The sequence below is a fragment of the Urocitellus parryii genome, chromosome 6, assembly GCF_045843805.1.
Source record: "Urocitellus parryii isolate mUroPar1 chromosome 6, mUroPar1.hap1, whole genome shotgun sequence".
NCBI classification, from domain to species: domain Eukaryota; kingdom Metazoa; phylum Chordata; class Mammalia; order Rodentia; family Sciuridae; genus Urocitellus; species Urocitellus parryii.
Genome location: NC_135536.1, coordinates 93,217,901 through 93,244,003, shown reverse-complemented (window position 1 = coordinate 93,244,003; position 26,103 = coordinate 93,217,901).

Sequence of the window (26,103 nt, the reverse complement as noted above, 5' to 3'; positions counted from 1 at the left end):
GGACATCACAGGGAGATCACTTTAATTGCCTCTGAGTCACCAAAGCAGAAATTTCCAAGAATATGAATTGGCAAAAAGCCATTTCAGTTTTTTTACATGAATATTTCTACATGCCTACACTCTGACATGCATGATTTTCCTGCCACTTTCTGGCTCCCAGGGTCCCACTTCTTTGTCTACTGGTTATAAAACTGCCTTTATTTTTCCCACTTGCTCATGGACTTTCCATACTGTGTTTGCTTCTTATGCCAACAAATAGGGGTGTTCAGAGAGTAAAAACAAGCAATGTGGATTCCCTGCAGGCTCTTAAACCATAGTTCCTATAGCCATAGAGAAGAAATACCCTCTCAAAGTTGTGGTGCTTGCTCTACTTCCTCTGCCATCATTCTGACATTGTAATTGAGGCTGATGTTGTAATTTGGGATTTTTGGTGGGGGAGAGGATGGTGTACTAGAGATTGAACTCAGGGGCACTCAACCACTGAGCCACATCCCCAGCCCTACTTTTTGTGTTTTATTTAGAGCCAGGGTCTCACTGAGTTGCTTGGCGCCTCGCCATTGCTGAGGCTGCTTTGAACTTGCGATTCTCTGTCTCAGCCTCTGGAGCCTCTGGGATTATAGGCATGGGCCACCGTGTCCAGCCACATTGGGATTCTATGGAGGCTAAAGTGGGAGAGAATAACATCAACAAAATCCAAGGAATTCTCTCCACTCTTTTTAACTACAAGTGACTCTACTTTCCTGATATTCTAAGCAAAAAGTTGGAACTCTTTCTGTCTGAATCCAGTGAACTGATTTAGATTTCCTGTTGCTATGAATATGGTATGAAAAATAGTGGAGGGAAAACAGGATAGTCATGGCTCATTTGATTTTGACTCAAGTTCTGGTTTAATCCCCCAATATACATGGTACCTTTTATTTGTCAGTGTTTGGAGATAGCCATTTCATGATTTATGTCCTGGATTTTGAGAGGTGTTTCATGGAAGAGACAGAAATGCCTACTCCTTCTTTAATGGAACTGTATCTCTTGGTGTATACTTTAGGAAAATTCGTGCAAACCAACTTCACTTATCATACATTTAAGTAGCAACAAAATTTGTTTTATATGCTTAATAGGTGAATATTCTAATTATCATCATAATTTCAAAATAACAAACATTCCTACATTTGTCTACTATTTTATTATTTCCAAAGACTTTGAACATATACCAATATCGTTTTGTTTCATTTTCAACAACTCTACAAAATAGTGTTAAACTTCTTTTCAAAAGAGAAAATCTAGTTTAGAGAATTTCTTTCTCTCAAATTCAACCACATAGTAACTACAAAGCTAGGTCACAAATTCTCTGCATGTGTTTGTGTTTCTGACCAAATGCTTAATGTTTTTTTCTTTAGTATCACACACATGAATGTTTTTTTCTGAATTTCAAAGAAACTAAAAATCAGCAAGACTGACGGTAGTAATAATAGCAGCCATAGAAAATCAAAGCGTTTTGTTAAGCAATCAATATTGTAAGTGCTCCTTTAATCTATTGCTTTGAGATTGGTGTCTATTTAATGAGTTTAGATGGTCAAAAAAAACATAAAAAACTTTAAGAAGATTAATATATTCCTTTAAGTCAATAAGAAGAAATACTATTAGTAGTTCAAATTAAAAATGTAATGGAGGATTGGGCCTACTTTTTCTTCTATTAGGCACAAGGTCCTCTAGTTTAATTCCTACGTCCTTGATCCACTTTGAGTTGAGTCTTGTGCATGGTGAGAAATAGAAGTTTAATTACATTTTGTTACATGCGTATTTCCAGTTTTCCCAGCACCACTTGTTTAAGAGGATATCTTTTCTCCAATATATATTCTTGGCGTCTTTGTTTAATATGAGGTAACTGCAATTATGTGGATTTGTCTTTGCGTTCTCTATTCTGTACAAGTCTATTTTGGTGCCAATACTATGCTTTTTTTGTTACTGTTGCTCTGTAGTATAGTTTTAGTTCTGGTATAATGATTACACATGCTTCACTCTTCTTGCTGAGGATTGCTTTAGCTATTCTGGGTCTCTTATTTTTCCAGATGAACTTCATGATTGCCTTTTCTATTTCTATGAGGAATGTCATTGGGATTTTGATTGGGATTGTATTGAATCTGTATATTGCTTTTGGTAGTATGGTCATTTTGACAATATTAATTCTGCCTATCCAAGAACAAGGTAAATCTCTCCATTATGTCAGATTAGGCCTCAACTCCCTTAATAAGACTCCTATAGTATGCAAGAATTAAAACAAAGAATCAATGGGATAGATTCAAACTAAAAAGCTTCTTCTCAGCAAAAGAAACAATCAGTGAGGTGAATAGAGAGCCTACAGAATGGGAGCAAATCTTTACCACAAGCACAACAGATAGAACACTAATCTCTAAGATATATAAAGCACTCAAAACCCTTAACACCAAGAAAAAAAACAAATAACCCAATCAATAATTGGGCCAAGGGCATGAACACACACTTCTCAGAAAAGGATATACAATCAATCAACAAATATATGAAAAAATGTTCACCATCTCTAGCAATTAGAGAAATGTAAATCAAAACTACTCTAAGATTCCATCTTATTCCAGTCAGAATGGCAATCATCAAGAATACAAGCAACAATAAATGTTGGCAAGGATGTAGGCAAAAAGGTAGACTCATACATTGCTAGTGGGACTGTAAATTGGTGCAGCCAATATGGAAAGTAGTATATAGATTCCTTGAAAAACTGGGAATGGAACCACCATTAGATCTAGCTATCCCACTCTTCAGTTTATACCCAGAGGACTTAAAAACAGCATACTACAGGGACACAGTCACATCAATGTTTATAGCAGCACAATTCACAATAGCTAAATTATAGACCCAACCCAGATGCCCTTCAGTAGATGAAAGGATAGGGAAACATAGGTATATATACACAATGGAATATTACTCAGCATTAGAAGAGAATAAAATCATGGCATTTGCAGGTAAATGAATGGAGTTAGATAATATAATACCAAATGAAGTAAGCCAATCCCAAAAAACCGAAGGCCAAATGTTTTCTTTGATATGAGGATGCTGACTTGGCAGAGCATGGAAGGAATGGAGGAACTTTAGATAGTACAAAGGGGAGGGAGGGGAAGAGAGGGGGCACAGGAGTAGGACAGACCATGAATTAGACATCATTACCCTAAGTAGATGTATGAAGACATGAATGGTGTGAAAATACTTTGTATAAAACCAGTGACTTGAAAAATCGTGCTGTATATGTGTAATATGAAATGAATTGCATTCTGCCATCATATATAACAAATGAGAATAAGTAAATAATTTAATAAAAACTTTATATATATATAAAGTTTTAGGTAAATAAATAAGAAGTTTATATATATATATATAAACTTCTTATTCAGATACTGAGTTCTGTATCTGATACTCAGTATCTTGAAAACAAAGCTACCAATGTCAGGAATTAGCCTGTCAAATCCTTTAGAGTTAATGAATTTTCTCTACAGAAAGTTTGTGTTTATTTACATACTCTGAATATACCTATAAATGTTTAATTAGCTTCATGTGAGGTAGAAATTATTTTTAATTTAAAATTATTTATATAGTTATGTATAATTGTAGGTGTATAAAATTAGAGTATACATATACACACGTATTCCAACTTATAAATGACATTGGTTAGTAGTAAAATTCTCACCAAGATAAGAAAAGTCGTAAGAACATTTTGTAGTATCTAGAGACAATCTTTTTTTCACATGTGTCCTTTACATGAGTTAAAATAGTGAAACTCAGAAAGAATCTAGGTTGCTAAAAATTGCGAACTATGAACACATACTGCAAGCTGGTAGGTGTGCTGCTAACACATATGGTCAGGTAGAGAAAGTATCTTGCAAACAGTGCTTTCTGGAGTTAAGAGTCTTGTCTCTGTATCATCATTTCAGAGATAAAAAGACAGAAAAAAACTAAATGTCAATCAAGAGGATCTGCTCTGGATGAATGTCTGCTAGATGCTTGCAATTCAGGTAACAACATGTATGCTCATCAACTTGCTCTCAACAAATAGACTTGCAAAAAAGCCTTGTAAATTAATCAGTCTTCTGTCATTATAACAAAATACCTGGGGATAGGTAACTTGTAAAAAAAAAAGAAGTTCATTTAGCTTACAGTTTTGGAGAATGAAAATCCAAACAACAGTGCATCAGCTCTGGTGAGGACATCCTGACTTCATCATCCAGTGATGATGGCATCTTAGTGAGAACACATGAAAGAGGAAAAGATCATGAGTTCAGACAGGATGCCAAACAGTGATTTAGGGGTCAGGCTTGATCTTTTAGTACAACTTGCTCTTCTGAGAACTAACTCATGCGTCCCACAAGAACTACCTTAATCCCTTCCAGGGACAGCATCCTCAATGACCTCCCATTCTGCTGCAATTCTAAAAGTCCCCACTCCTCTTACATTGCCACACTGGGAGAAGCTTCTAACATGAAAGCTTGCGGGTATGAACCACATCCAGAGCTTAGCACCTTAGCAATACCATCTACAGAATTATCAGGTGTCAATATTTTAAACAAAATCTGCTGCAAAAGGTGTTGGGAAAATAATAAAATGTTACAATATTATGTAAACACATAAGCTTTCCTCTATTTTATTTGCTATGCTATGCAGATTTGCTGAATTGATAAAAGAACGTGAGCTTATTTTATTACTATCTCTTAAAACCATCTGGCAAATATTCCAAATGAGTGATCAAATCCAAGGACACATGTTACTTATCCTGTATCTTAATGAAACTGTGTATAGATAAATACCTTATTTAGAAATCATAATAGGTTGAATTGTGCTCCACCATATAAAAAGATATGTTGAAGTCCTGATCCTGGCAGAAGATGAACTTATTTGTAAAAATTGTCATTGCAGATGTAACTAGCTAAGGTGAGGTCAAAGTGGAACAAGTGTGGGCCTTTCATCTGATGGGATCCTGTTTTTAAAGAAGAGTTTATAAGGAGATGGACAGAGCCACCAGGGGAGATCATCATGTGATAATGGAGACTGAAATGGGGGTGATGCAGCAACAAGCCAAGGGAGAGGAAGCTAGGAAATTACAAGAACAGATCTGCTCAGTCTCAAAGGGAGCTTGGCCCTATTGTTGTCTTGAATTCTAACCTCCAGAATTGTGATTTTAAAAAGAAAATCTGTTGTTCTATGCCATCCAGTTTACGATATTTTGTTACAGTGGCTCTAGGAAGCTAATCCAGAGGTGAAAAGCAATGTGATACAAAACATAGTACAATATATGAAGAGGGACTTAGTTCCAGAAAATGGAAACATTTATAAAACTCAGAACAAATATATCCTAAGAATACAATTTAAATTAGAAATAACGAGAACATACATTTTCATCATTTATATATTCAGTTGAATTCAAGATGGCCAGGCTTTAGAAAACAGGACATATATTTATTAAATAAAATCTGAGATTAAGGCAAAGGCAAAAAAGAGAAGAGTTGATACAAACACAAAATTTGGGAAGACCCAAATTTCAATACAAAATTAAGATCAATTATGATATGAATTATGAGAAGAATTGATACTGTGAAGATCAGATCAGGGAAATACTCAGTGATTTAAAGTTTAGATAAGAAAGATACAAAAAAATTTAAAAACATGAAAACGGTCAGCACAGGAGAATAGAATTTTGAATAATGAACAGAAACAACAATAACAGACATATTTGAAGATAATCTATTGAACTGAAGTAATAGACACAGAAATTGAAATAAATCAATGTATACAATAGAATAACATATTTTTCAAAATTTGAGATAAATTAGGATTTGAAGAGAGAACACCTCTAAAGGAGACACAAAGAACTTTTATATGGATATTACATAAAAAATTAAGAAAACAATTTCAACAGCATATTGTGTACATGCAAACTAATGCTGTATTAAAATGGAAAGAAAGGAAATTCTGATTTTAGTCATTATAGTATTTGGATTTATCCTTATCCATACACAGATATGAAATTGGATTAAGTATATGATTCCACTTTCTTTAGGTGTTGAGCATCAAAAAGAGCAGAACTGATATTCCTGAGAGAAAGGAAGTCTTAAGTTGAAGTCTGTATTCAACATTGTCTTTTGACTGGAAGTAATTTCCAAATTGTGGAGCAAAGAGGTAGATTCCATTCAAAAACATTTTATACTGGGCTAAAGAAATACAGCCCAGACAGAGGAAGAAGCTGGATCAGAAAAGAGAATCATAATTTGCAGAGCAAATTACTAGAAAGGAAAACCTTCTTAAAATCTGCACCAGGGCTTCCCTCAGGTCCTTATCCAAATGTTCCTCTATGTAAATTGCAGAGCAGGATTCCCTGATTTAAAGGCAATGAAAACTTTTGGAGGGCTTAAATAAGAGAAATTTGAGAGGGTCATACTGCTGAAGAGATGCTAGAGGTTAAATCCAGTTTGAAAAAAAAATAGATTTTTAAAAATAATTCAGATGTTCAGTTTAGCAGAAAGACTATGTATGAGAATAAGTATAGCTAGAGTGAGGACTAGGACAAAAAACTACGGACAAAGCCAAGAAGCTCTGCCATGCATCATACATTCTGTTCCACATACAATCAAATTTGAAAGCCATGCAGATAAACAGAAAACTGTGACTCTTACTTCATAAAAAAGAAAGATTAATGAAAACAGTCTCAGTGATGATTCAGATGTTGGATTTGGTAGGACTTTAAGTCAATTTAAATATATAGTACAAAAAAGTGTCCAGAATGTAAGCAGATGGGGAACATAGGCAGGAAAAGGGGGAGGCTTTAAAAAAGAACAAGTGGAAGTCCAGACTAAACATTTCAGATTCTGAAATGAAGAACTCAATGAAAGCACTCAGAAGCTGACTGAATGTAGCAGAACATGTCAATAAACCCAAATGGAATCATAAAAGGAAAATATATATAGTAAAAAATATAGTAGAAAAAGTATAGTAGAAAATATAGTAGAAAAAGATGTGAAATTTATAAATATAATTTATTTATAAATATAGTACCCAAGATGTGAAATTTATAAATGATATAATTCATGCTTAATTGATATCCCAGGAAAGACAGAGAATAAATGGAGGGGAAAAATGTGCAAAAAATAATGTAAAACACCTTCATGATTAATGAAATATATTAACCCTCAGATGCAAGAAGTACAGCAATCTCCAGCCAACATAAATACAAAAAGGACATTAATGATGCCAAAGACAAAGCTAAGCCTAAAACAGAACTTAGAAAAGCTGTTCATCCTGCCTGGTGTGTGGTGCTCATCTGTAATCCCAGTGGCTCAGTGTGGGGAGCTGCCTGGACGAACACACCTTTAAGTTCTGATGCCCAGGGGGCACTGAACAATTATTGCCTTCCGCAGTAACTTGGGTGGTGTTACCCCAGCTCAAATAACAAGGCGTGGCTCTAGGTGAAGGCATCACCCACTGGGGTTGAGTTACACTCACCTGTTCCTTTGCAATCCTACTCCTTCTGCCTTTTTTGGATAGAACATTCTAAGAAACAGAATCCTCCCAAATAAAATCCCACTTCCAAATGTGCTTGCATGCACATGCATGTGTGTTTCTCTCTCTCTCTCTCTCTCTCTCTCTCTCTCTCTCTCTCTCTCTCCCCCTTCTCTTTCTCCCCTCAGCCTCTCATGAACTTCTCTTGCCTCCCTTTGGGGATCCTGAGGCTGGGAGATGGGGAAGCCATCCTGAGTTTATGTAAAAAGTATTTTGCATCACCCTAAATTCATAAGAGTGATCTTAGTTCACCTGCCTGTGCTAGACAAGGGCAGCAGCTCAGGAGACTGAGGCAGGAGCATCACAAGTTCAAAGCCAGACTCAGCAACTTAGTGAGGCCCTATGCAAATTATTGAGACCTTCAAAATAAATAAATAAATAAATAAATAAAAGGTGTTGGGGATGTAGTAAGTGGTTAAGCACTCTTAGGTTCAATCCCTCTTACCAAAAAAAAAAAAAAAAAAAAAAAAAAAGCCAAAGGAACATATGCCATAATTTTACAATTTTCATGTTCATATGTATTCAAAAATTTTAGAAAGAAAAATGAATTTTAGAGATTAAAATGAGGAAATAAAAGTAATCAGGAATTAAAAATTGCAAACATTTTATTATGATGAGGTTTTGGAAATGGGGAGACTTTCTAAGTGGTCTTCTTAGATACATTTGCCCATCCTTGTTGACTGCAAAGCAGTCAGGGTACACACTCCTTGGTATATACCATAGGACTTAAAATCAGCATACTATAGTGACACAGCCACATCAATTTTTACAGTGGCTCAATTCACAATAGCTAAGCTGTGTAACCAACCTAGGTGCTCTCCAACAGATGAATGGCTAAAGAAAATATGGTACATATTCACAATGGAATATTAGTCAGCCATAAAGAAGAATGAAATTATGGCATTTGTAGGTAAATGCATAGAACTGGAGATTATCACACTAAGTGAAATAAACCAATCCCAAAAAACAAAAGGCTGAATGTTCTCTCTGATATGCAGATGCTAACACACAATGGGGGTGGGGAGAGAATAGAAGTTCATTGGATTAGATAAAGAGGAATGAAGGGAAGGGAGGGGAGAGGGGAATAGAAAAGACAGTAGAATTAATTGGACATAACTTTCCTATATTCGTATATGAATATATGACCAGTATAATTTCATATTATGTACAACAGCAAAAATGGGATCCTAATTAGAATAAAATAGTAGAATAAGTCATACTTGATGTATGTATGATATATCAAAATACACTCTACTATTATGTATATCTAAAAAGAACAACAACAAAAAAGAAATAAAATCATTAAAAAGGAAAAAATAATAAGTAAATGTGGAAAATGGTTCAATATTGGAAGTGGAAGGCTTTCTGTAACTGGCCATACCCTGTGAAAATGAGGATGGAAGAGATACTTTCTGAGTGTGTGGTCAAGCTGTTGCTATCATCCTGACCAAATTTAGCAGAACATGTCAATAAACCCAAATTATACCAAATTAATTTGTGAGTAGGCTACCATGGTGGGCAGTTTCACACAGAAACTCGTGGACTTCAAATATAGTCCGGTATTCAGTTAATAGTAATGTATCAATGACAGTTCCTTAGTTTTGACGAGGGTCTATGTTAACAAGAGGTATTAACAATAGAAGACAGTATGTGGGAACTTCATTATCTTTATAAGTTTTCTGTGAAGGTAAAATTATTCCAAAATAAAAATGTATTTAAAAAAATATGGGCTTATTCTTGTTTCTATGGAGACAAAAGAGGTATACCAAGTGACTCATTTTCCCCAGCACCCTTTTTCTTCTCTTAACAAAAGATACTAATTGAAGTGAGTAATGTGAGAGACAAAATCCAACAGACAATTAAGAAGATGAGTATATTCAATGCCCTGCAATTGAGAGATGTTCATCAATGAAGAGGAATCACTCAAAGAAAAGGAAAAATGTGAGCTTCAAGATAGGCAGAAAGACTGGAAGTTGTGAAATCGTGGACACTGAGTCTTCTCCTAAGGGTAGGGAGAAATTTTATCTTTGAATATGTAAGTGGAGTGCAAGGTGGCCCCTCTGGTTAGCTCCTTCTCAGAACATAACCAGGTTGGGTAATTTCTTATCCATAGCTTCTTTTCAGGATCACGGGGCTCAGGTTGGTGGGGAATTGCCTGCTAAAGATGCTCCCTGAAATCCATCACTTTCTCACAAGATTTTGAAAGAGGGAGTGCAAAAGGATGACCAAGTTTCATTTCAAAGTTCTTGAAAGCCTTTCTATGCAGAGCAGGGAATGATGAACAGGACTAGGATTCTAAAAGAAAGGGCTCTCCTAGGGAATAAAATTGCCAACTGATTTATTTTACACCACATCTCCCCCAAGGAGGAAGGATCAGTTTTTGATGGTTATATACCATCTACTTAATAAAATATTAAATGGAAGGATGTGGTAAGGAATGAAGACAAAAGAGACAGAAAGAAAACAGAAAACATGAAGTGCTGAGGGTAGACGGGAAGAGGTAGACAATGCTGCTGAAAAGTTTGGAGCATGAGGGAATGTGTTGGGGAGGAAACGTACGTTTCAGCAATGTTTTTAAGAAACAGTATTTAAATCCCTCATAATAATCTTCAGGTATATGCATAATGTTGAATTGCATTTATTCATTGACCTATTTATTTTTGTGGTACTGGGATTGGCACTCTACCACTGAGTCTCATCTGAAGCCTTTTTCATTTTTTTTCAATTATTATTATTATTATGAGACAGAGTCTCACTAAATTTGCTTAGGGTGGCCTTCAACTTGTAATTCCCAGAGTCACTGGGATGACAGGCATGTGTCACTGGATCCAGCTAAAATTTATTTTCAATTACTTATGGCTGTTGGTCTGTTTTTCTTGAAACAGCATTGTTGTGCAACTGAACGACATGAGGCCAGATTTCTTAAGATATGCATAAGAAACTATCCATATTTATTTTACTTATATTATGGCATAGCTCACTTGGTCTCACCCTTGGATTCTCACCTGGGAACCCAAAATACTGAAGCCTGGGTTCCAGTTATCAGAGCTTCTAATTGGATTGATCTTGAAGTAGCCCTACACTCAGTATTGTAAAAATTCCTTCAGTAATTCTAATGCACAAGCAAAACTGAGAATCACCAAAAACTAGGTGGATGCTAAGCTGACAGTAATGAATAACCCAATTCTTCCTTCAAAATCATTGGTTGTTCTGTTTACCTGAAGTTAGGAGCTATCCTCTGATACTTCCTTAATGAAGTAACTGCCACCTTGGCAAATATATGTGAAAGTGGACACTAACAGAGCACATCTTTCAGATTTCCATTTCTCTATTAGCCATTTCTGTCTAGAACCTCACTAACCCCAATTTCCCACCATCAAGATCATGCTGAGTAACACAAAAAAAGGGGATGCGGCAAGGGCAGACAGCTTCACGTCAGTAATGTGTGGATTCCCGAAAAATAAAGCTTTGCTTTTAACTAAACAAATAAGCACTTTACAGGCAACTTGTCAAGAGAGTGGGTAATGCATAAAACAAGGTTGAATCCTACATCATAATTATATAGTACTTATCTTACTTCTTTAATAAGGACTGGAAATATCCAATCGCATTTTATGTGATCTTTTTGACTCTGTTTAAAGAGAAGCCATGAAACAGATGGATGTCCTGCTGACAACCACCCAGGAGGCCGGCTTCTGAGAGACAAGTGGAAAGCTGAAAGCAGTTTCAAAGTGATGAGGGGGAGGAAGCAGCACAAATCCTATTAACAAATAATGGGATTTGTACATCTCCAGCACCTGCAAAGAAGAACTCTCCTGCATGACTTTTTTTTTTCTTTTCTTTTTTTTCTTTACTATTTGTTTTCACTTAAAAGACTATTAAAATCGTCTCTACCCTTGGATTAGAGCACATCATCTCATTGCGCCCATTATCAGCCACAATAAATAGATTGGTGCTCAGAGATCCAGGCATTTTAATTGCCCCTGTGCACTTCTCTCAAGTAGTAAAAAGAAAATATCAACTTTTATGTTTCCCCTTTGATATGGTCTATGTATAGTGGTGGCACTTTATTCCCCCGAAGACCCACTCTCTGGAAAAGAACAAATAGTCTGATGATACTGTTTGCCTTTAAAGAAAATCAATAGTTAAACTTAAAAAGTGATCTCACTTGAAGAAAAACATAGAAGCTTCTTCAACATACTAAGCAAGTACACATGGGCAGCAGTTTATATCTTTTAGTTATTAATGACCGCAAAGGAAAATGTGATGGAGAATGGACTGAATATAATGGTGGAGAGACTTTAGTGACCTGCTGTAGCTGCACCCAAACGCACAGTTTGGCTGTACTGCATTCTGGAAAGAACCTAGATATTCATGGGGAAAAAATATAGAATTGAGACTTGGTTCCATCACTTACAAATTGAGGGACCTCAGGCAAGTGATCTAATTTATCTGTGTCCCATTTTCATAAAACACAAAATAAGAATAACAGAATCTATTTTATTATTTTTACAAGGATAAGAGGCATAGCATGTAGAGTACCGAGCCCAAACTAAGTATATTTTCCGCCCTGGCACCATGTTCTTCTCCATATTATACAAGCAATTCCAAAGGTTTTGCGGTCTTTTGTCAAAGACTATTTATCAATTATTTTTGTTAGTTGAGAATTTCTTTGAAAATGGTATGAAAACTGAATGCTCCCAAATTTATGTGTACATGATGCTTTGCATACAAAATAGTTACAATCCCCTGTCACAGAGCAACTCTTCTATCTTCCAAATCTTATAAAAATAATTTTTCAGAAAATGCCCTGGGTTCTGTTCCTAGAGAAGGTACTGAGGACAAGATCAATAGATATGATTTCCATTCACAATGAAATGTTCAATAGTCTCCCCTTGAATTAAGAGGAAAGGGCAATCCAATGATTTCCCTAGGATATAATATTGGAAATGTGATTTGTAGCCTTGTATGCTAGAATTTAGAAGCTTAAAAGTATAGGAACGACAGAAATGTCCCTGGAATTACCAGCCTTCAGTGCATGATCTTTATGCTTGGAATGTGATGTTTCTCTTTTGATCAATGTCTTTCTGGCACTGCAGGCAAAATTTTTGTTATGTAATGCTATGAGTAAATTCTTCATTTTTATAGTCACATTTATTTACCAGAATTTCAGCATAATGAAGTTTAAAAAATGAGATTATTTGGTCAATAAAAAGCAAGATTAATCAATCTCTCTCTCTTTAGATATATTTAAGAAAAAAAATAAACTGAACCAATATGTAAAAATTGATACAGTAGATGCAAAACATAATCTTTTTGGTTGCTGTTGTTTGGAAAAGGACTTCTCAATGTCACTTTTATCTAACCATAAAGACTAGAGCTGGACCATACAATGGCAAGTCATAGCTAGAATTGAGTTCTGGCAATGTACAACTTGCATCCAGTTACCATTCTTCTTTTGCATTTCTGTTTTTCAAATATGGAGTTGAATTAAGTAAACTAGGGTGTGTGGCATCTACATAAAGGAAAAAAATATATTATTTAGCCAATTCTTGGAAATGTAAAAATGTCTATACTTGTTTAGCTTCATAACCAGCTAGTCTGGACTATCTGTGGAATAGCATGGGATGCTTTTGTCAACAGGCTGTGTATGGTGCTGATGTAAAGCATAGACATCTCTGTTTCTTCTTATGTACACTTATGAATATGTTACTTTTTCTGCATTGTTAACATAGTTTTAATAAGGCATATGTTTATTAGTTACTACTTAGTCCTTGAACAAACAGGACTTGTGGTAAATACAAAGAGTTTACTATTTGCTTTTAATCAGTCTTCAGTCTAATAGAAGACAGAAATGTTATGTAGAATTATAATAAATATTCATAGCTGTTCCAATATGGTATAGATATCCTATTTAATTATTTTTCCCTTTGTTTTTCATTCTGACTTCTGAATCTTTACTTCTCTCAAATCAAAATAATACTTTATAACTAAAAAGCATATCAGTTCAAATTATATTTGCAAGAGTGTTCCATTTAGGAGCTCTTATATAGCATTTAAAGCATGGGTATGTAGAAAGGTCAGCATTGGTTTGACAGTCTTTAGTTAAATATTTATAATGAACACGAGTAATATACCAAACATAGTAATTTCCTCCTCTTTCTGTCCAATTTCTTTCTGGTTCTCTAAAACGTAGCTTAACTAGTCTGCTATTATACTTAGTTCTGAGACTTGGATTCTCCATAATGCACTCATTATTTTAAATAAAACCTCAATATTCCCCTATAATACCTTAGGGAAACCATAGCTATCTTCAGAATAGATTACATTTGTAGAATCAATTCTTTTCTGTGTACCTAACCAGACATTTGAAGTGTATATCAGGTCAGCCTTCATCAAGTCTGCTACTCCATCTCTTTCATTAATAAAAACTGACATTTCAAATTTCAGCTGTTATATACCTAAACAGACACGCATTGTAGAAAAGAGCCATGCAGATACATCCTATTTCCATTCTGTCATGTGGGGATTTCTAAAATGATTGCATTGTATTTACCTTCCTAAATGTGATTGTGATTTTTTTCCCCATCCTCTCAAGCATGTTAAGAGCAAGAAGGTGGTGTTCATCTACAAATTTAAATTTTAGAGAAACATCAGCAGATGCTGTGATCAGTAATGTGTGATCAGTTCTTGACCTTTTGCCTTCCCTGTGGAATTTCATTAAATTATACGTAGATTGTGAAAAGATCTGTTTGCAAAAATTCACGAAACAGCTCGATGGAATTGCATTCTTCTGGGAGGCGATCTAACTTTGCAAAGGTGACATTAGTGGTGGGAGGTTAAGTTCATAAATAATGAATTCAAAGTATAATATAATAAATACCAAAGTGAGTACAAAAATTGCTAGAAAGTTTCGGAAAAAAAAAAGAGTTATAAGACAATCATGGACTAGAAATAATTCAACTTTCATTCACATGTTCATTCATTCCACAACATATTTTGCCTATGATATGGCAAGTAATAAGGGAGTTAGGTGGGACATTTAGTTGCAAAATCACATATTACAGTAATGAGAGGACCACTATAAAGTAATCAGAAGCACAGTGAACAAAAGCCTATAAGGAAGAAAGAACAAGTTGTGGGAGAATATAGGAGCAGCATGCAATTTATAATTTATCCAAGGAGAACAAGCGGAAGTGCCCACAAAGGAGATATGAACACTTACAATGTAGAGGAAGTGGCAGAGAAAATATTAACTCAGAGACAAGACAGCATAGGACATGTTCCCCAAACAGAAATTATCCAGGATGGCTAGAGCACATACTGTGAAGAAGTGTGGTAAAGATGAAAGCCGAATGGTTTCAGGGCCTTGTATTCTGTATTAGAATTTGCTTTTAGTCAGTGGGAACCAGAAAAGTTTTAAACAGAGAAAAATCTATGATCAAAGTAACACTTTACAAAAACACTTTGTGCACAGTAAGAATGGTTGACAATGGGTAGACGAGCACTTTAACACCATTTAGAAGGCTATTACAGAAATCTGGGCAAAAAAAAGAGTATAAAATATGATTATGGTAATGGCAGAATGAATGAAATGGATGAATCAAAAAATAAAGGATAATAAATTTTATGGCTTCTGAAATTCACAGGTTGAGGTAGAAGGAAATGTTAATGCTTATGTTTTGTCAGAATAACAGGCTAATAGGTAGAGTGATTTAATGAGATAGAAAAAAATTAAAAACAAAGTGGGAAATTTTAAACAAATTGAGTTTTTAGTAATAATGTAATCATCTAGAAATTATTTCAATGGCAATTAGATACTACGGTCAGGAGCTCAAAAAGAGAACTAGGCTGGAAATGGTTTTGGAAATCAGGAATGTGATCCTCCTTCGATTTAAAAGGTAGTGAGAACGGACTATGAAGAGGATCGAGGTTTAAGAAGCTGGCTTACAAAGATGACCTGTGAAAGGAACATTGAAGAATGTGGAGTCACAGAAGGCAAGGAAATATCAATAGCATATAATCAACCAGATCTAATTATATTTATGGTTTCTATACCATTAGGAGAAAAATTATCATTGGAAAAACAACAAAATTATTAAAGGTGATTACTCTAAGAGTCATTTTGATGGACAGATGTGCATGATAAATGGGGAAATAATGACAGAAAGGGCCACACTTTCTAGAGATGTTCGAATCCCTGAGTGATGGATAACATGTTTAAAGGTAGAAGTATTGAAAGGCCAGGATGGGTAAGAGGTACAAGCCATGCACAGAGGCAGGGTGCTTTAACAGGTAAAACAGTGCATGAAGAGAGAGATTCAGTCTTTTCTGTCTTCATTCATACACTGTCCCTGCAACTCCCGCCTCTTTATAGAGATATGAATTCTTAAGTTCTCTGGGAAAAGAGCTTATAATGTATACAATTTATTCAAATACAGGCTACAAGGCAAATCAGGAGTAAAAGCTGGTTTGGAAACTACAGTTTTGTTTGTTTGTTTTGGTAGTAGGGATTGAAACCAGATGCACTTAACCTCTGATTCATATCCCCAACCCTTTTTATTTTTTATTTTGATTTGGGGTCTAATTAGTTTCCTTAGGGGCTCACTAAATTGCTCAGGCTTGTTCTGAACTTGCAATCATCCAGTTTCAGCCTCCTGAACCCACTGGGATTAGAGTTGTGAGACACTGAGCCCAACCTAGAAACTATATTGACAGAATTTCAAGTTCATTTGGAAATGCTGAATAGGAAAGTTAAATTCTAAAAACAATATAATCTCAAATATAGGAAAAATTCAGAAATATGGTAAAGATTAGGACTCTTCTGGTAGGAATTTATATCTGAAGTAAGGGCATGGATGTCACCAAGAAAGGAGAGAGCAGAGAATGATGTGAGAAATATCTCAAGGCAGAACTATTAGAATGCCTTAATTAAAGGGTTAGATGAAACCAAAATGGTTCTTAGGAAAATAGATGATGATAAATCGGGAAAGAATCCATATCAACTGAAAGAAGACAATACTTTAAACTAGAGCAATGATTAAAAGTTCAAATGAAACAGTCAAAAGAATGAGGGGTAAATTTGGACCTTGAGAAGTTGTTAGAGACCTTAAAGACATAATTGTTGTTAAAACACCAAAGAGTAAGGATCATGACCAGATAGTAATACAAGCCTTACTAATTGAGAAAAGGATAGAGAGCAGAAGTTCAAAGATGTGTTTCTAGATGCTTCTGTATTGCCTACAGAGTGTACTAAAATAATACTTATAAATGCTAGCAGATAATTGCTGAACTATATTTATATAATTGATAAGAGAGCAGAAAATCAAAGATACAGCTGGAGACATTAGTCTAAGAGAATAAGAGATATAGATTAACCTCACAAAACAGTGTGAGGAAAAATAGAGAAGAGGAAATAATGAGTGATTTTTAAAAAGGAGATGAAGGGAATTAAATTAACTTCTTTAAGTAGAAAGAAAATTTGCAGATATAGTGAGTTTGGGCTTCAGCCAAGAGAACAAAATTTGTTCCTCACAATGTTGGAGACATTTATGTAGTGAATGAAGTAACCATCTCATCTCTTGCCTAATGAAGCTCCTCTGGATGGTGTGTGATTCTCGAGCATAGTTCAGCAATATAGGGACTCAAGAAAGATGATTAAAATATGGAAATGAACATATAATTAGAAATGTGTTTCTAAGTTGATATTGAGAATATTCTAAGCATAAGAAGCCAGATTGGTGGATTCCCCCTGTATAAATTTTAGACTTTAGACAATACAACTGTCCCTAAGTGTCACAGGGGACTAGTTCCAAGACTCCCTATGAATAACAAAGTTCATAAATGTTCAAGTTCCTTATGTAGAGTGGCATAGTAATTTGCATATAATATATGTATAATCTTTCATATACTTTAAATCAACCCTAGATTACTTATAACACTCAATATAAATGTTATATAGATCATTGACCTGTATTGCTCAGGGAAAAATCAATGTAAAAAATGTCTGTACAAGTTCAGTGTAGATGCCATATTTTTCTGAATACCTTTTACCTGTGGTTGGTTGAATCCATGGATACAGCACCACAGGTATCAAGGGCTTTCTATACATAATTATTTTATGTATAGAATTTTTAAAGCAAATTTTTTCCTAGGATATTCTTCAATATCTAATTTTCCTAAGGATATTCTCAACTTTAATATGTACAGATGAGATATAAAATTGGTATTTGAGATGCTTACTATCACAACAATTACAGAATTCTGCCTCTCTTAATAGAATTGGAATTAATGGACTGTATGATTCGTGGATTTAAGCGAAAAACATACGCCATCTGTCCCTCGTCTATATCTTTATTAGATTACCTGCAAATCACTCATGTGTGGTTAAGAAGGATATATAGCCTCTCCAGTCCAGAAAGCAGTTTACAATTTATCAGATGGTCATAGATAGGCAGGCAGCAGCCTTTCTCCTGTTGGCAAAACTCAACACTGCTTTTACATCCAGAATAAAAAAAGTCAAATAGATTTTTCTCATATGGATGTGATCAGGACATGAAATCCAAATACTCTGTAAGTTAATACTGATGCTCCATTTCTTTTCAACAATCACTCCTGAAAAGGGCATGGATTGTGTCTTTATCCTTACACTGGCAGGGCCCATGGTTATTGAGCATTTGCTCTGTGCCAGCCAGTCTCCTAGACAAGAGAGTGCTACAAGGGTGATCAACATTTGCAGCATCTCTGTCCCATGAAATGACCTTGTTGAAATGCAAAGTCTGAGGCTCTGCCATACTGAATGTGAATCTGAACTTTAATGAAAGTCCTGAGTGACTCAAATTCAGAGAAATGTTTGAGATGTATATCTTGGTAAATATTAGCAGAGAAAAAAAAAAACCATATACTCATAGAAGGGCCATAGAAGACTCAGATACGGCACCAGGAAGAACAATTCACCAGCTTTTTACTCTATGCAGCATCTTTGAAGTTAGGAGAACTCTGGCTATTCAAAATATATGCCAGTAAGAAGGCTCAAAATAGAAAATAGACCACCCATGTACTCGGTTGTGGCTCTCCCCTGCCCCTCTGCAAGTCATACTAAAATGTTGCAACTTATAAACATTTTTTTAGATTTTGTATTAATTTATGATCCCTACTTTTTATTTATAAATTTATTTTACCTCATTACTGTTTCACTCCTTAAATTCCCCCAATCCCAGATCTCTACAACCTATACTTTTGTGTTATGTTCTAATTGCCTCTAGAAAGCATCAATTTGTCCTTCAGAACATAAAAGTGGATTGGTGATTTCCAGAGAGGCAACTCCAAGCTTTTCCCTGTCCTCATTTTATCTAATCCTTATTCACGTTAGGTCCACAATCCATTATACTTCACCTCTGGCAATAGAATTTGTATTTGATTTGGCAATTAAATTTGTATTTGATTTTCTCTGGATCCTTTAAAATCTCCACTAAATAATGTCATCAAAAATGGTTTAGTGATTTAGTATTCTTCTAAAAATCACTACTAGTAGTAACAGTGGTAACAAATACCACCACTGCTTACATTTATAGAACATTTTTTATTTGCCAGGCCCTGGACTCAGCTTCTTACATAAATTTTGATCTCATGAACTAATGATGTATAACTATTATCTCAATTTTACCACCATGACTCCAGTGCCCAAAGAGAAGCTAAATGCAGGGCTGGGGTTGTGGCTCAGAGGTAGAGTACTCACCTGCCATGCGTGAGGCACTGGGTTCGATCTTCAGCACCACATAAAAATAAAATAAAGATATTGAGTCCACCTTTAACTAAAAAAATAAATGTTAAAAAAGAGAGAGAAGCTAAATGCATTGCTTAACACCTTAAAACTGGCAGCTAGAGATCACCCGCTGATACTTTAAACTTCACAACTTGAACTTGATGGCCCTATCATTCTGGGGAGGACTTGAAAGAAATGAACAGTAGTAAAGATGCTAATATATGTGTTATGTTTGGGAAGAAGTCATACAAGAAATAAAATTTTCTTATACCTATGCAAATCTCTGTGTTTGATGAAATATTAAATTATAGGGATTCTGATCAATTTTGAATTTTCAAAAGGTAAGACCATGTTTAGGAAAGTAACAGTTCCTCAAATTCAAGTCAATGACCTCTAGTAAAGAGAGAGTCTCTAGTTTCTGTGTTTGAGCTTCTTGGTCTTTTGGCAAAGGTTTGCTGAAAGGTTGTTCTACTGTGGGACTTCTCTATCTCAGATCCCTTCCTCCATCTGTCTTTATTTCCCTGGAATATGTACTCTTTAACTCCCATACCTGTCTGAATTCCCAGCTATGAAGCACTAAGTATTTTTTTTTTCCTGATAATGAAGCCCTTCTACAAAAAGTCCTGCCATGATTGCAGCTGGTAAATGGTGTGCTGGGCCCAAACCAAGCATCCTTTTGCAGATTTACTTGTCTGTTGATTTTTCAAATCTTTTTCAATCTCTATTTTTCTATGTAAGCAATAAGGTTACATAAAGGGGTGGTGAGTGTGGACTCTCACGGAACAACAAAGATCCATGAAAAAAAGAGAAGTCAGGGAAGCAGACCACCCCCCCAAAGAGCACAACAATAACCTTTCTCTGCAGAATGGAGGGTTTCACATTATTACTATTGAAAAGAATTCATACTGACAAACCAAAGTGGCCAGTGAGAAAAGAGGCTTGGCTGGAATCCACTGAAGTGACCCTGAAATCCTAGAGAGTCAAACTGAAACACCATTTCTACTCTGAATGCTCAGCTGAGTATGCCTCGATCTTTTAGAAATTCAAACTAATGAAACCGTATGATAAATTTCCTGCAGATACTGAAAATTATGCCTGTTTTATTTCTATTCTCTGTTATTTTTTTATAGTGTTAAAAAGGGAAGGAGACCCAGCTGTGCTTTCTTTTTCCCCTCCATCTTCTCCAATTCCACACAAAAACATCTTGTTAGTGTCAGTAGAACAAGGCCATGATGTCTAGAGTCTGCAACAAAGAAGCATGCAAAAAAGACAAACAAAACAGCAGCATAAAAATGAAGAGTTGTAAAGGAAAGACAGTATTGATCTGGAACTATATTTTTTTTTAAAGTCTTTTTTTCTCCTCTAGTTCTTTTGTCTAAACTATAGTTGAAAACACTTTAAAATCCTTCCTCCCTAAACCTATTATTAGAATAATGTAGGCACATTTCACAGATCTTCTGGAATGCTAAAGAGCCCACATCATGGCCAAAGTCAGGTTCAGCAAGTCTGTCTACTGGACAGTTGAGTTGTGTCCCTCTATAGCCATAGTCTTGAATAAGTCTTCTTGCCTGTTTAACATTGTAGGGGCAATTTTTCTTGGCAGATTCCAGATATTTTCACTCTTTTCTTACACCTGTGATTTTAAGTCATATGCATCATGTGGTGTCATCGGATCCATTGTAAGCAACGTTTTGGTTGCTCAAACAAAACACTCACAAAAACCCTAATACATTACTATCCTCAGAGACTCCTCTTGTACCCTTCTCCAAGCCCCTCCCAGCAATTGCTCTTCCTTACAACATTCTCTTTTTCTTGTATTCTTGTTTTGCTATCAAAATAGTCTTTCAATAAGTACTATATTATAAGCCAACCACAGTGGCTTACCTATATCTTACTTAATTTGACAAAAATATGGTCCTGTGATATATATTCTCAAGATAGGAGGTATGATGGTAAGTTTTATGCATTATTTTATTAGAATTCTAACCTCTCACTCTAACACCAAATCTCAATTGCTTAATGCAGATTCATTTTCCCAAACAATGAAACCTCATGTCTCCCATTGGCATATGCTTGGAAAAATGTCCTCCAATTATTGCTTTTCTTCCCTAGTCCATGTCGCTCACTTTGTGGTTGATAATACTGCAAATCAAATAGCAATCAGAATAATGAGCTGCCACCAGTTGGAGTCATAGTTGGTGCTACATATTGTCAAAGATTGTTCACACTAATCAACTAATAATGACATCGCCGCTTCTATCACGCTAAACAAAATTCCCTCCGTTGTGCAACACAATTACTCCTAATAACCTCTGAAACCTTTGCGTGCTTAAGGAGCCTGTTTCAGAGATCATCTGGAGACCTATCAGAGAATAAGCCGGGGAAGACAGAATCTACCAGATGGAGATTACTCTTTAGTAATTAACTAGACATTGCTCCTTTGGGTCCATAACATTTTCTAACATCATGAGGCATTTCCTTTAGCATAATGATGTGTCTATATTAATATATTAGATTGGGAGCAGATAGGAGATAGTGTTAAATATTAAACATTTTGTACATGAATTATATTATTAATAGCCTTTCTTGAGTTTTAAAAAAAAGCATGCTAAAATGACACTCAACAAACAAATTTAGAGGCATTAATATTAAAGAGGAACCAATGAATTCAGACTCATGACAAAATGCATATCTGTTCATTTCTCATGGGAGATACACCTTCATGATTATTAATGCAGTAGTTAAAGATTTACTTTGAAACGGAGAAGCTGAAAATACCTGGAGTAGAGTTAGAAAGAAATCACACTTTCAAAGTGTTGAGGATTCACCCCCTTAGAGGATCTTCTCTTCCCATCCTGGGGACTAGTCTGCTCAGAGGTGTGAGGTCAGATGACAAATGAGCTGTGACATCCTCTGTGACACTGACATTGTACATCTTATTTTAGGAAACATTTAAGGTGAGAGGGGAACTCTGTTGGAGATGGTGAGAGTTTCATTAGGTTAAAGAAGCCATCCCTCCATTTGTCACTGTTCAAATTTGTGGTGAAAAGCGTAAAAACACAGTTAGGTTCGAGCTGAATGGATTCTGACAGGCTGACAGACAGCTGCATTTTGCTGGTTTTGAAATGCAGATTTGGAGGTGATACAATATGGTGTCATTATTTCAGGCCTTATAAGGCATTTTGTCTATGTGACAGCTGGTTGCCTCAAGGTCATTTTACTAATGGCCCAAGGTGAGGGCCTGAGTCATGCATGAAACACTGCCTTAATTAACTCTTTAATACTAGCAGAGAATTTACAATATTCTCATCATAGTTACTTGGAATATTTTAGAGGAATTGTTACCTTGACTCTAAAAACTTCCCCTCTAGGGAAAAATTTAGATTCTAGCAATCCCGCCCAAAGGAAAACATTAGGAATGATGAAAAGATGTTTGAGAGATGCCTGAATTATCAAAGGTGTTCATTGAGGGTCTATTGCCCACAGATACCAGAGCTCTAACTGAATTATCATATTCATTTCTTTACAGCAACCATAAAGGGAGTAAATTTATTTTCTCTTAAGTGTAGGAAACTTGGCAATCTTATGTGGCTTGTTCTAGGGCTTTGTAACGAGGGGTGTAGTCCTTGGACCAGAAGCATGAGCATCCTCTGGGAGCTTGTTAGAAATGAAGAATCTCAGAACCACCAACAAACCCAGAGTTAGAAGCTACATTTTAACAAAATCCCCAAGAGACAGTTTTACTATTCATTTTGATACTCTGCTAGTTCACATAGTTAATAAGTGACAGAGACTGTTTTCAGATCCAACTTGGATTAATAATATAGGAATCAAGCCTCGTTATTTGTTAGCATATGAATTGTTGTTGTTTGTTTGTTTATTTTGTTTTCACACATTTGCTCCTCCATGAGATGTGAACAGGAAAACTCATTTGATGCAGGGGCAAAGCTGGCTCTAGGTTAGATCTATTCAGATCCCCTGCCCTCTCCAATATCAAATTTTGATGCTACTGATATCTTAAGTCACTGAAACACAGTGTTCAGAACTAGAGGTTGGAAGAACAGCTCTACCAAGTTTTTTGTGTTAAGAAGATTGTGTGTGTAGGTGTGAGTCACTGTGTGTAGGAGTCATGATTATAAACACAAAGAAATAAAATGCTAATTGCAATATTTTAATGCATCATTGAATGGGATATCAAAGATAATTGAGGGTTGAGATAATTGAAAACTGCCTGACAATTCAGCAGACCTTGCTGTGTGCTTTCTGCTTTTCTTACCAGTCATAATATCTTCTTTTCTTTTGCTCTCTGCCTTTTGTCTTTCTTCTTTCTCCCATTCTAATGGATTTGTTTAAATTTTGAGAAACATTTCCCACACATATTTACATACCAGTCCTAAACACTGGGCATGAGTCTATTAAGCATTAGGTTTGCAGACGTTATGTATTTTTAAATTGTAGCTTTTACTCAAAGACAACAAAAGTTCATGATGTCAGTGGTACCTTTTATTTAAAAATAGTTATAGATAAATGTAAATTGAAAAATATCTGGGCAGCATCATTCTGAATATTCTAACTATTTGACTTTAATTCAATTCTTTTTAACTTTAAATAAAAATTTTACATAATATTTGTTTTTTCTTGAATGAAGTTAATAATTTCAACTTGTTTTATAGTTGAAACATGATTTGACATTATTTCTGTACAATTTTTCACAAGACAGTTCAGGTCTATTGAAATAGAAGTTTCTATTTTCCCTTATTATCTCAACAATTCCAAGGAATGATTATTTTTAAAATTAAACCACAGTGTGTTCCTAAATAAAATAGATTCAGAAGGGAAAAAGCAACTTAGCACCATCTCACATCTGAACCCAAAGTTAATGTGATTCCTTTCTATTCCTCTCCTCTGTAAGTGAATTCTGCTATTTAAACTGTCTCTCAGAAATACCTTCATTCTCTCAGGCCACCACCAACCCACCTTTCTCTACAGGTGTTTTTCACTAAAATTTCACCTTGCAGAAAGTAGACAATCAATATGTGTTGTCAAGCAGTATGAATGCAGTATCTTTATTCAAATCCAAGGAACACTGTAAAATATATCTTGACCATAATTGAAAAGTCCAAATAAATTATAAAATTTCTAGTAGGTACTTTTATTTAATTATTACTATGAGTCAGAGCATTAGACAATTTAAATAGTAATACTTCTTATAAGTTTCTAAAAATGTTTTAATCTTTATAGCAATATTATGGAGTTCAGATGGTTAACTTAGTTTTGCAGGTGAAGAATTGAGAATTTAAGTAACTTGCTCAAGGCCATAAACCCAATGGAAATAAGTAAGACTTACAGAGTTTAAACGTAAAAGAAATTTTATTTCTGTTTCCTACAATCCCTTTAAATTGTCTCAAACAATATATTTCTTCCATTTCTCCTAGATTGCATCAAGATTTTTTTGGCCACTGGTAGGTAATTGCTCTAATTAATTTGTTTCAGAAGCAGTTTAATTTATTAATTAAAAATGTCCATTCCCATATGATCTTCAAAGCTTCCAACTTGATTGAAGGTAAAGTCTGTTTTCAGGTTCTCTGGCTGGATCCAGTTAGCCCAAGGAAGGGGCTGTGGTCAGCTTCACCTTTCTTGCTTACTGTCTCCCTCACTGTTCAGCCACCGCTTTGAACCCCCTCAAAGTAACAGGAAGCAAGAAGAGGGAACAGAGTTAAGGGGCTGGTGTTTTTTGTCTACTACTATTATAAATTGGCTCGCTGCTATCCAGTCTCAGAGATGTTTTGAGCTCCCTTTCTGGTCTGGCACTTTCATGGAGACTTTGAAGATCAATCTCTACCACTCCCACACATCATTGCTGATATTTTCTCACCTATAATTTCCTCAGCCTGGGCAAGTGCACTCTATTTTGGAGGTCACTTACTCCTTCTTCAGTCCCCAGTAAACCTGTTATTTAACTCATTATTAGCTCTGTCAACTCTAGGTTGAGCACATCAGCAATTCTCCTTTACATTGCCTTCAAAGCTGCTGGATAGAACATTCCTTATGCAGATTTCCTAGGCAGGAGGAAAATATGCTTACCTGTTGCTTAACAATGGAGATATGTGGTGAGAAATGCATCACTTAAACAATTTCATCTTGGTGCAAACATCATAGGGTGCACTTACATAAACCTAGATGGCATCAATCAATCCTTTCATTTGGCCTCTTGAGGCAATTAAGACATTGTAAACGCAAAGTATGAGGCTTCTGCCAGTGTGGCATGGCATGTTGTTTTACAGGAATTTTTAAAAATATAGGTACAAAGAGGACACTCCAAAATAATGGTGAAAGCATAATATAGTAAATATGGAAACCAGTAACAGTTATTTTTTCATAGATCTCATATTACATGCTGCACATACATGCATGTGCTATAATTTTACAAAAGTGGCAGTGTGCTAAGTTTGTTTACACCCGCATCACCACAAACACATGAGCAATGCATAGTACTAGGATATTACAGTAGCTCTATCACTGGACAGTAGAAATTTTCCAGTATGATTATAATTTTATGGGCCCACTCTTCTATATGTAGTCCATCACTGACCAAAATGCCATCAAGTGAAACTACACTAATTTAGTGTACCTTACAGCTACTCGGACATACAGCAAATCTTCAGTTGCCCTGTTAGGGAATATCTCATTAGCATTAAGGTGATAAATACATGACTCCATCTCTTTCCTCTGTGTGTGTGCTGGGGAGTGATGGAGCAGGAAAAGTG